This window comes from Humulus lupulus, chromosome 1 (assembly GCF_963169125.1).
Source record: "Humulus lupulus chromosome 1, drHumLupu1.1, whole genome shotgun sequence".
Classification (NCBI taxonomy): Eukaryota; Viridiplantae; Streptophyta; class Magnoliopsida; order Rosales; family Cannabaceae; genus Humulus; species Humulus lupulus.
Window position 1 is genome coordinate 157,802,818 of NC_084793.1, and position 11,712 is coordinate 157,814,529.

The 11,712-nt window shown below is 39.0% G+C and overlaps 1 pseudogene; it reads left to right on the forward strand.

Moving 5' to 3' along the window:
• The first annotated feature begins 2,337 nt into the window (after nt 1-2,337).
• LOC133823765 (serine/threonine-protein phosphatase PP1-like) lies at nt 2,338-4,808 on the forward strand (annotated as a pseudogene).
• The last annotated feature ends 6,904 nt before the right edge of the window (nt 4,809-11,712 follow it).

Sequence of the window (11,712 nt, forward strand, 5' to 3'; positions counted from 1 at the left end):
TCCCTCTCACTCTAGCTCTCTCTGTCTCTCTCATTCAAAGTTTACATACCAACTTCTAACCGAAGGAACTCGGAATCATCCAGCCGAAAGGTAGTGATTCCAAGAAAGGTGGTGGTGGAGGTTCGCAAGATGGGAAGATTGGGTCCATGGCTGATTTGATAATGGTGAGATGAAAAGGGTACTTTCGGGTTGTTGGATTTGATGAAGGCTGCGGCGGAGCTGCTTGGTAATGGCGGGTTAGGGTCAGCCTATAAGGTCGCCATGGTCATTTGGGCTGTTTGTGGCGTTCGACGTCGAGATGAGGCGGTTCGGTGGAGAGAGGAGAAACTGTTAGTCTTCGAGTACATTCCTAAAGGCAGCTTTTATGCACGGTAAGAGAAATCTCCACATACACACACAAACACAAAATCATATTCTTTCACATAGTCATTAAATTATTAATATACTCGTTCTAAACTAATCCAAGGAATCGTCGGGGGATCCTCTATACAGAGTTCTCAAACTACGCTGGGGAAATCTCATGTCTAGCAATGTCCTCTTGAACCACAACCACGAACCAGTGCTCAGTATGCTTTTCACCCTCTGATGAGCCCCAGCAACGCAGCTTCATGATGAGCCCCAGCGATCTTCACACAGGTAAAGCTTGGTTTTTTTTTTCTTGTTCTGTTCTTGGGTAGGCTTGAATTTGGTTTTAATTTTTTTTCTTCTGATCTGTTCTAAGCATAGAGAACTAAGAAAGCCATAGAAGTGTCTCTACATAGCAATAATAATTGACATTTTATTACATATATATTTATAAACATATATGCTCTACACGGACAGATTTAAGAAAGGAAGTTTCAATGATTTTTGTATACTAGTTTACTATAATTGTGATAATGTACTACTGTATTGACTAGCTAGTGCACTGTTAGTAATATTTGCAACTTACATATTCATGATGATAGAGTGAAATAAAATTATAAATATTTAACTCATTTTTTTTAAATAAATTCAATTTAGAAAAATAGATATGTCTATGATGCTTGTTATTGAGTAATTGATTTCAATGGATATTGTTTTAGTAAAAAAATATAGTAGGGAGTTCAAACCTGATATTGATATTTGGTACTAGTTCCTTCTATATTTGTTGTAATTGAAGCACCAAAAACTCTCCTTCTATCTCTATATCTCAGTTGAAGCACCTAAAATAGAAAGAAATAAATAAGTTTTAAATAAACAAGCATATCATATAAGATAAGTGAACTAGTTACTTGTTCTTTGTATTTTTTTTTCTTTGATTATAGATTTCCATCAAAGAGTGTTTGATTTGTGTGATCAAAATGTCAGAAAACACCTAATGAATCTTCAAGAAAGTATAACAACATTCATAAGAAAAAAGAGATGTATATGTCTATGATCAATGTTTTTATTTCCAAGTTAATTTCAATGCATATTGTTTTAGTGAAATATGGTAGAGAGAATAAAAACCTGTTTGTTAGTACCTTCTCCTTACACCCAGTTGAAGCACCTAAAGAATTTTTTTTAATTAAACAATCTAACCAATATAGCCATGATATTTAATCACTACATAGCCTACATACCTCAACAAAATGTCGATGAACTAGTGAAAAAAAAAGAGATACTTACTATATATATTAATTTTCTTAGATAGTATCCTCCTTGAAAAACTAAAATTTAAATTTCAAACTAGTTATTTGTAATTTTTTCAATTAATACTTTTATTTCCTATATTTGTGCTTGATTATACGTATATAGAGATATGTATATTTTATGAAATAAAAATTTGAAAATATTAAATTGTTTTTTTATAATTAATTTTTATTATATTTCCTACTTTACACTGTTATGAAAAATTAAAACTAAATTTACATTTTATAATTAATGGTTGTTGTTTCCTAAATATGTGGTTATAGTTAAGTAAAATATTTTTTAATTATTAAAAAACTGAATATGCATATATATAATAGGTTAGTTTATTAAATTATGTCAAAAATATTTGTATTATTAACCCATACATAGGAATCAGATTTGCTGAGTCATCAAACCACTTCACACGTATACTTATCTCCTTCTCATTCACAGTAATACTTCAAGTATAGTTCTAAATTTCAATTCTTCTTCTTCTTCTTCTTTTCCCAATTGTCATCAATTTTTTTTCACTGAAGTGCAGGTATAGAATAGGAATATAAAAACTTGAGCATATTGTGTAATTCATAGATAGTAAGAGAGTTCATAAAATTGTGGAGAATGAATGAACATGTCCAGATTTTATGAGTGTTTGTGGAGAGAGTCACTCTCCTTATGGTTTCTCTCGCAAAAAGAATATATTCTTTGCTTTATAGTTTTTAGTAGGTGGGTTTGATTTTTTTTATCTCTAAAGCTCCAAAGAAGATGCCAAAGTTCCCCTCCAACTCCAGGCCATTAAACTCAAATTCCCATTTGATTTAAAGCTCAATCTTTTTTTTCTTTTCTTTTCTTTCTCTATCTCTCACTCAAAAATCTTGAAGCTTGAGAAGAAGAACAAAGTATTCTTCTTCTTTATGCTTCTTACTTAGTCTTTTTGTGCTCTTTTTTTGGTTCTCTGGTGTTGTGTAAGTAAAAAAGACTTGATTTTTTAGGTTCACCATCATCAGAAGAAGGAGAAGACCAGAAAAGAAAATGAATGGTTCGGTTCTTGATGGTATAATTAATAGGCTTCTTGAAGTTAGAACAAATCCTGGGAAGCAAGTCCAGCTTTCAGAGACTGAGATTAAGCAGCTTTGCTTTGTTTCTAGAGATATTTTCTTGAGACAGTCCATTCTCTTGGAGCTTGAAGCACCTGTTAAAATTTGTGGTACGTTAACTACTACTTTTAATTGTTTACACGTGAAATTCTCTTGGTATTCTTTAATTTTTCATGTTCATATGTTTATCTCATGATCAAGTTAATTAGAAATTTGTTCTGTTATGTGATCTTCTTGAATTTACTTATGGGTGTTCTGTTTTGGTTTATGTGTACTTTGTTGAAACTTGGTCGGACAAGAATAAAGTGACTGCACTGAGTGCATTTATGTTGGAATTTTTTTAAGTTATGGGGTGTCTTTTAGGTCCAATTTTTCTTCATATGAACTTGAGTAGTTGGATAGAAAATAGGCTATATGTGTTCTATTTTTATACGATTGGGATAATAATTTTGAGCCAATTAGGCTTTATTTTAAATTCTAATTCAAGGATTAGTAGAGATTCTGTTCAATTCTGGTGTATTCCCATTAATGCGTAAACCTGTTTAAGTATAGATAATTAAGCATGGATGACAGTAGATTACCTTAATTAATCTTCAAAGTTTGATGCTTATAGCAGTAGAGGGTCTGGTTTATGGTGTTAAGAAATAACTTGTTATATAAATATATATGGGAATATCATCTATATATGGATTAGATCTTCATGGATCATTACAATGCTCAACATGTAAATGTGTGTATATGTATGCATAATTGATGTTGTTTTTTCAAGTGCAAAACCAAGAAAAACTTATTGAGAAAAACTGCCTTAAGAGATGACTTTTCAAGAATTTCAAACTTTACACACTTTTCTTTGTGATTCAGGTGACATTCTTGGAAAATAGATTAACTTAATTGACATTTTCTTTGTGTAAATGTGTGTCTATATATAAATGCATAATCCATGTTTGTTTTCAAGTGAAAAACCAAGAGCCACTTACTGAGAAGAACTGCTTTAAGAGATGAATTTTCACCACAATAATTGTTCAAACACAATTCTTTCATTGTGATCCAGGTGATATTCATGGGCAATATTCTGATCTTCTAAGGCTTTTCGAGTATGGTGGATTACCACCTCGTTCAAACTACTTATTCTTGGGGGATTATGTAGACAAAGGAAAGCAAAGCCTAGAAACAATATGCCTTATCTAGCATACAAAATCAAATACCCTGAGAACTTTTTCCTCCTTAGAGGCAACCATGAATGTGCCTCAATAAACCGCATATTGGGTTTTATGATGAGTACAAGATAAGGTTCAATGTCAGACTCTGGAGAATATTCACAGACTGTTTCAACTGCCTTCCTGTGGCAGCCCTCATAGATGAAAAGATACCATGTATGCATGGAGGGCTTTCTCCTGATTTGAACAACTTTAACCATATAAGAATGATACAAAGGCTTACTGATGTACCAGAACATGGCTTGTTGTGTGATCTTCTATGGTCTGATCCTAGCAAAGGCATTCAAGGTTGGGGCCCAAATGAAATGGGTGTTTCTTTCACATTTGGTGCTGATAGAGTAACTGAATTTCTGCGAAAGCAGGATCTTGACTTGATCTGCAGAGCTCATCAGGTTTGGGATCTTTTTAAGCTCAAAAACTAGTGATGATGTTATGTTATGACAGCCCTTTAGAGCCTAAATATATGTTAATTTTGCAGGTTGTGGAAGACGGATATGAGTTCTTTGCTAACCGAAAACTTGTAATGCTATTCTCAGTGCCTAACTACTGTGGCGAGTTTGACAATGCTGGTGCCATGATGAGTGTTGATGAGAGCTTAATGTGTTCTTTCCAGATTCTAAAACCAACTGATAAGAAGCCAAAGTTTGGATTTGGCAGTACTGCAGCTACTTCTAGGCCAGGTCCTCCTAGTAAAGTGAAGGAACTAACAATTGTCTTTACAGAGAGCTTTTTGTCACTAATGATGATATTAAATGTGCTTTGTTGCATTGTATTTGTCACTCTGATAGAAATTGATCATAATGCACAGTTGATGTATGCATGTGTCTCATCATGCGCTTTTATGTTCAGAATTGTATTTTTGTAGTTTATTATCAACATTTGACATGGAAGGAACTATAGGTCTTGGGGGGCAAATGTACATCCTGATATTTTAGCCCGGGTCTTTTAGGCGGCTCGAGTATAGCTTGCTAGCCAAGGACAATACTAGATGATCCACGGATTGATATATCCTCTGTAAAGGCAGCGAGACTCCCCGGGCAAATAACATGAGCTGATGAATATAGAGTAATAGGACACGAGCTGGAGACGCATATAAAGCACAGCGTCCTAGATGCGAGCTGGCTTTATTATGTTCAGGTCGGGGTACGCTGAAGATCTGCCATTTCTAGGAGCCTTTATAAACCTGGATACGTTATATATAAACGTGTGAGATCAGATATTACATGTCCGTTTATCCCTGAATTCTCGGACACGTAACATAAACGTGCATGATCAGACATCACATGTTCAATTATTCCAGACGACCCATGATTAATTTTACCTATTGATTAGACCATACCTTAATATATATTGTAATATTCATCATTTGTGCAAGACAGGTCACAGAAAGGATTTGTATTTACGTGATTACCCCAACACCTATCCTAGGATGGTTCTTCTATAAATACCAAGACCTTGGATAGGAAAAGGGGTTGAGTTTTTTCTCTGTAATGCAAATACTCTGCCAAAATATAGAGAGATATACAGTAATAATATCGACTCGTGGACTAGGGGGATTTTAGCCTCCAAACCACGTAAAAAGGAACGAGTGTTCTTAATATCTCATTCCGAGCATCCTTAAGTGTTATTATCCTTATTATGGTTTATCCTTAAGCACTAATTTATTCCAGCTAATTACGTAATATACTGTTGGCGAAAAACCACGTCAACAGATTGGTGCTTTCATTGAGAGCTGCAAATTAGTGCTAGTGAAAAAGATTCAGAACAAAATTCATCATGGTGTTCACTTGTTCAAGGCACAGTAACGAAATGGATCAGCATGGTGGGCAGGAGGCTCACCATACCGCTGTTTCCGACGAACAAAGCCCAGAAATTTAGCAGCGGTCGAGAAAGCAACCGATGGGCCACAATGACACGGGAAGTTCAGCGCCTCTACCGCCGAACCCGAACCCGGATTACTTGACTACGGTGGAGTTGGAGAACATGCGGTTGAGAGCCATATAGCCAAGGCAAACAAGCAAATCGAGGAGGTCTTGGCTCGACTACCCTCTCTTGCAACTGACGTTAACGTCAGAAAGAGGCAAGGCGGGACTCATAAGTCCCGTCGGGATAGTCGACCCAGGCCAAGTCGATCGGTTAGAACCTCAACCTCGAGTTTTGCACCCATGTCACGAGATCACTAGGAAACTCCGTTTGACAACTTTCCTAGGGATCGTCAACGAGCCAGCCGGTCAGTTAGAACCTCGACTCCGAGTTCAGCACCACCGTCAAATGCACCCAGGAGTACCCATGGAAACCCACGTAGAGGGTCAAGGGAAAACTCGCAAAAACGGCATGCCCCAACCGACCTCATGGATATTAGAGAGCGCATCTTCTTGGCAAATTCTGCCCGCCTTCCGTGGAAAAAGTCGGAGCCTCTAAAAAATCAAAGGGCGAAGAGAGACCCTTCAAAATTTTGTCGATTCCACAATGACATTGGTCCCAACATCGATGATTGTAGGCACTTGAAGGATGAGATTGAGACACTCATCAGCGCCGGGCCTCTGGCTCATTATGCCCAGAATCAAATCACTCCTAATCAACTCGCTGGGCAAAACATTCAATCAACTCCGGAAGCCCCGCAAATTAGACCGGAGCTCAGGTGAATCAAGATACCCCTCCCCCGATAACAGGGGGAGAGATAAAACCATCTATGGAGGCCCCCATTTGGCAGACACGATCAAAGGTGCCCAGAAGAGGTATATCAATGAGCTGAGATCTCACAATGGAGTTGAGTTCATCCCATAGCAGCGTTTATCTAAGCAACAACGATTGGAGAAACAACCAATCAGTTTTACTGAAGAAGATGCTAGTCATGTCCAGTTCCCGCATAATGATCCTCTGGTCATAACCGTCCAACTCGCCAATTGGAGAGTTAGGAGGACACTAGTGGATAACGGGAGTTCTGTGAACCTGCTATTCAGGTCCACACTGGAGAAAATGGGATTGTCTGTGACCGAGCTAAAGGCAACCTCCATGATGCTGTATGGGTTTTCCGACGAGGGATCGACAGCTATCAGAACGATCGAGTTAGTGATAACCTTGGGTGAGGGACCACAAACTGTTTCCAAGATGCTCGAGTTTGTGGTCGTCGATTGTCCGACCGCGTACAATGCAATCTTGGGTAGACCCACACTGATGGCATTCGAAGCCATAACTTTTGTCCGCCACCTTGTGATCAAATTCCCCTCTTCTACAGGAATATGTACTGTTCGAGGCGATCAGCTTGCTGCCAGGGAATGCTATAGCGTTTCCATGAAGGGAAAATCACAACCCGGCCAGCAGACGATGGCCGTGCAGGATGGAGGCAAGGAATCCCAGAAAGTAAGAACTGATCCTGGGATGGAAGAACCTCAGCAAGTCAGTGGCAGGGGAACCACCTCGAGTGATGATATTGATCCATGAATATGCGAAGATAGGTCTGAGCTCCAGGCTATTGAAGAACTTGAAGAAGTAAACATCGATCCCAAAGATGCTTCGAGAGTGGTTAAGCTCGGGAAAATCTTGATGTTGAGAGAAAGGCGGAGCTGGTAAAATTTCTACAAGAAAATCTAGATGTTTTCGCTTGGTCTCACGAAGACATGGTAGGGATCAGCCCGAGTGTCATCATGCATACCCTTAAAGTGGACAAAAGCATGCTTGCGAAATCCCAGAAATAGAGGTGTTTGGGTATGATCCGAGTTGAGGCCCTTGAAGAAGAAATAGCTCGACTATTAAAATGCGGTTTTATTCGCGAGGCTAAATACCTGATCTGGGTCGCCAATCCTGTCCTGGTCCCAAAGCCAAATGGAAAATGGCGGACCTGCATCGATTTCTCCGATTTAAACAAAGCCTGTCCCAAGGATTGCTTCCCATTGCCTAGGATTGACCAATTGGTGGATGCCACCGCGGGGCACGAGCTCATGTCCTTCATGGATGCGTACTCTGGATATCACCAGATCGCTATGAACCCCGCAGACCAGGAGCATACTAGCTTTTTGACTCCAACCAATGTTTACTGTTATAAAGACATGCCCTTCGGACTGAAGAACGCTGGGGCTACCTACCAGAGATTGGTCAACAGAATGTTTGCTGACCAGATCGGGAAAATCATGGAAGTGTATGTTGATGATATGTTGGTCAAGTCAAAAACTGCCGATAACCATGTTCTTGATATGAAAGAATGTTTTGAGATCCTAATGAGGTATGGTATGAGGTTAAACCCCCAGAAGTGTACTTTCAGAGTGGCATCAGGAAAATTTATGGGGTTCAAAGTCAATACCAGAGGGATAGAGGTGAACCCTGACAAAATCATATCACTACTAGAAATGCCTTCGCCCAGGTCACATAAAGATGTCCAGAGTCTGACAGGAAGAGTGGCAGCCCTTAATTGGTTTATTTCTAAGTCCACCGACAAGTGTTTGCCATTCTATAACTTGCTCTGGGGAAACAAAAAGTTTGAATGGACTGAGGAGTGAGAGCAGGCTTTCCTCGATCTAAAAACACATTTGGCCGAGCCACTAGTATTGTTTAAGCCAATGGCGGGGGAACCCCTTTTTCTTTATTTAGCTGTTACGGAAAATGCAGCCAGTGCCGTGCTGGTCTGGGAAGAGGACTGAGTTCAAAAGCCAGTATACTATATAAGCAAAAGACTTCTCGGAGCTGAATCATGGTATCCCTTAATGGAAAAGATGGCATTCTGCCTAGTTACGGCCTCTAGGAAGCTTAGGTCGTATTTCCAATCCCATTCAATTCACGTCATGACCGATCAACCTTTAAGGCAGGTACTGCAGAAACCTGAGGCATCGGGACGTCTATTGAAGTGGGCAATCAAGCTTAGCCAGTTTGAAATTTGTACATATCGCAGACTACGATCAAAAGCCAAGCCCTGACTGATTTCATGGCTGAATGCACTGGATTCCAGGAGGAGCTCTTAAGAGAACCAGTGCAGGAATTGCAGAGAATCTTCGTGGACGGCTCATCAAACGAGAACGGGTCTGGAGCAGGGATCATTTTGATATCTCCAGAAGGGCATCATTTCCACTCCGTGCTGCGGTTTGAGTTCGAGGCGTCCAACAACAAAGCCGAATACGAAGCTTTATTGGTTGGGCTTAGAGTGGCGAAGGACTTGAAGGCCAGGGCCATCCAATGCTACAGCGATTCCCAGCTCGTGGTAAACCAAGTGTTTGGAGAATATCAAGCGCGGGGGACCAAGATGGCTGCTGATGAGGACACCAAGACTAAAAATCCAAGTCAAGTTCCAGTTGATCCAAGTCAAGAGGGGAGGAATGATGAGGACACCAGTTTAGGAGCTTGATCAATATTTAGCTTCCTGTAATGAGTCTTTTTATTTTTAACCACGTTTTTTATTTAGTCTTTGTTTATTTTGTGATAAGTCAAACATTTGACTTGTGTGAGTCCAATAGTCCTTTTGGACTTTAATTTTCGGTTTTATTAGGAAGACAAAAAGCTTGTCTTTAATTTCGGTTTTTATGTGGAAGACAAATGGGTTGTCCTTAATTTTTCGGTTTCATTAGGAAGACCAAGGGTCTTGTTTTCATGTAATTTTCGTCCTTATAAGGACTGCCAAAACAATGTGAAAAGGCAGATTATGTTGAATGAAATTGTGAGTTTATTTCTTCTTGAGTTCTTGAAGAAACTTTTGAACTTATCAAGGAGATTCCTTGTGGCGTTCATCCTGACTTATCAAACGGATTCCATCCCCGTTTGTGGCGTCTTCCTCATACCAAGGTTCGTGCTTGGCTAAGCATTGGGTCGCGGTTCCATTCCAATCTCGTATGTTCTTGGTGGCTGTTCCATATTTGGTGTCGGGTTTCGTCACACTTGTTGGCGTGGTTCGTATCAGTTGGTATCAGAGCTTAGGATCATCCGGTTTGGCCTATCCTTTTTTTTTCATTTGTGTTTGCTATTCTATTCGTATTTCAATTTTAGGGTTTCTGAAATAAAAAAAAAAAAAAAATCTATCTATTCGTGTTCTTGATTTTCTTAGTCTTTGTTCTTGTTTTCCTTCTAAAAATCCGAAACCATTATAGTTAATCTCTTTATTCCAGATTGTTTCTTTGTTCAAATCGTGTTCTTAATATTCTTGTTCCAATTGTTTGTTGTGAAATCAGAAACTATTCTAGAGCTTGTTGAAATCGTGAATTAGGGCTTTGAGTTTTTTTTCTCTTGTTCTAATTGTAGAATCTGAATTTTCATTGAGTTTCTAGTGCTGTTTTGTTTTGAAATCCGAATTTTGCCTTGGGTTTCTCTTGTTCTTGTTGTGAAATCCGAAATTGGTATTGATAATTCCCTTGTTTCAATTGTGTCCCTGGTTTCAATTGGTTCCTTTATTTGTTGTGGAATCCGAGACTGTTATAGTGCCACCAATTATTTTGGTTTTGATCTTATTGTTTGAATCACAGATTGGATTTTGGGAATATTGGTTTCTGTAATTGGGATTGAGTTTTCTCTTGTTCTTGTAGTGAAATCTGAATTGAGATTGGGTTTTATCTTGTTCTTATGGTGAAATCTGAGTTGGGATTGAGTTTCACTTATTCTTATTGTTAAATCCGAAAGTGGGTTGGGTTTTCTCTTTTCTTTTTGTGAAATCCGAATCTGCATTGTTTCTCTTGTGTAAATCGATTTATTTTGCTTTCTCATTCGCTCCTTGCATCTGCATTTGAGAAATCAAAGAAAAAGAAAAGAAAAAAAAAAGAAGAAAGAAAAGAAAGAAGAAGAAAACCAAGAGGATCCGAACCTTAAAAAAAAAAAAAAAAAAAGAGTCTGGAAACCTGTCTTAAAAATTTTTGTTCTATTCTTGTTCCCTATGGTCTAGGGGCCCTTTTGCCAAAACCCCACACAAGTGTTCCAAAAATCACCATTTTACGCCACTTTTTCATCGGTTTTCGTTTGATTTGTTTGGTAGAATTGGCTGCTTGAACCTCCATATCACCGTTTCATTAGTTTTCAAAGAGCTTAAAGAAGAAAATAGAGTGGAAAAAGGCAGAGGTGTGAGCTTATTTGAGGGTAAAAGCCATCATTGAGTGCAAACACGAGTGTACTTGAGTGACCATTTTCTTTGAGTGAAACACGTGAGGGAGTGCAGTGAGGTCCTTTCTATCATTTGTCTAACCTTATTGTTTTGCAGATTCTCCATCATGTCACAAAATACAGAAAGAAATGCAGGCAATGACGCTCCACCACCTACAGTTCCAAATCTACAAATTGAAGCTTTAATGGGGGAGATGAGGAGGATGTTGAGGGAGGAGTGTGAGCAAATACATGAGCGGTTGGATAGGGTAGAAGAGGGGGCACAACGGAGACCAAGGAGGGGTAGGGTACACCAAAGGGATGATGAGAATGAAGGGGATTTCGAAGGGGTAGTTTCTGATGATGAGTTTGATAGGATGTCGACGGGTAACCATAGGAGGTATGGTGGGAATAGAGAAGCTAGGAACCAGGTAGATAATTATTTGAGAAATATCAAGATGAGAATTCCAGCATTTCAGGGGAAGAGTGATCCTGAAGCATACCTTGAGTGGGAGAAGAAAATGGAGCTAGTTTTTGATTGTCACAACTACTCCGACATGAAGAAGGTAAAACTTGCTGCCATTGAGTTTACTGATTATGCTATTGTTTGGTGGGATCAGTTGTGCATCAACAGGAGGCGGAGTGGAGATCGCCCTATTGACACATGGGAGGCAATGAAGAGGGTGATGAGGCGACGGTTTGTACCACCTCATTATTAT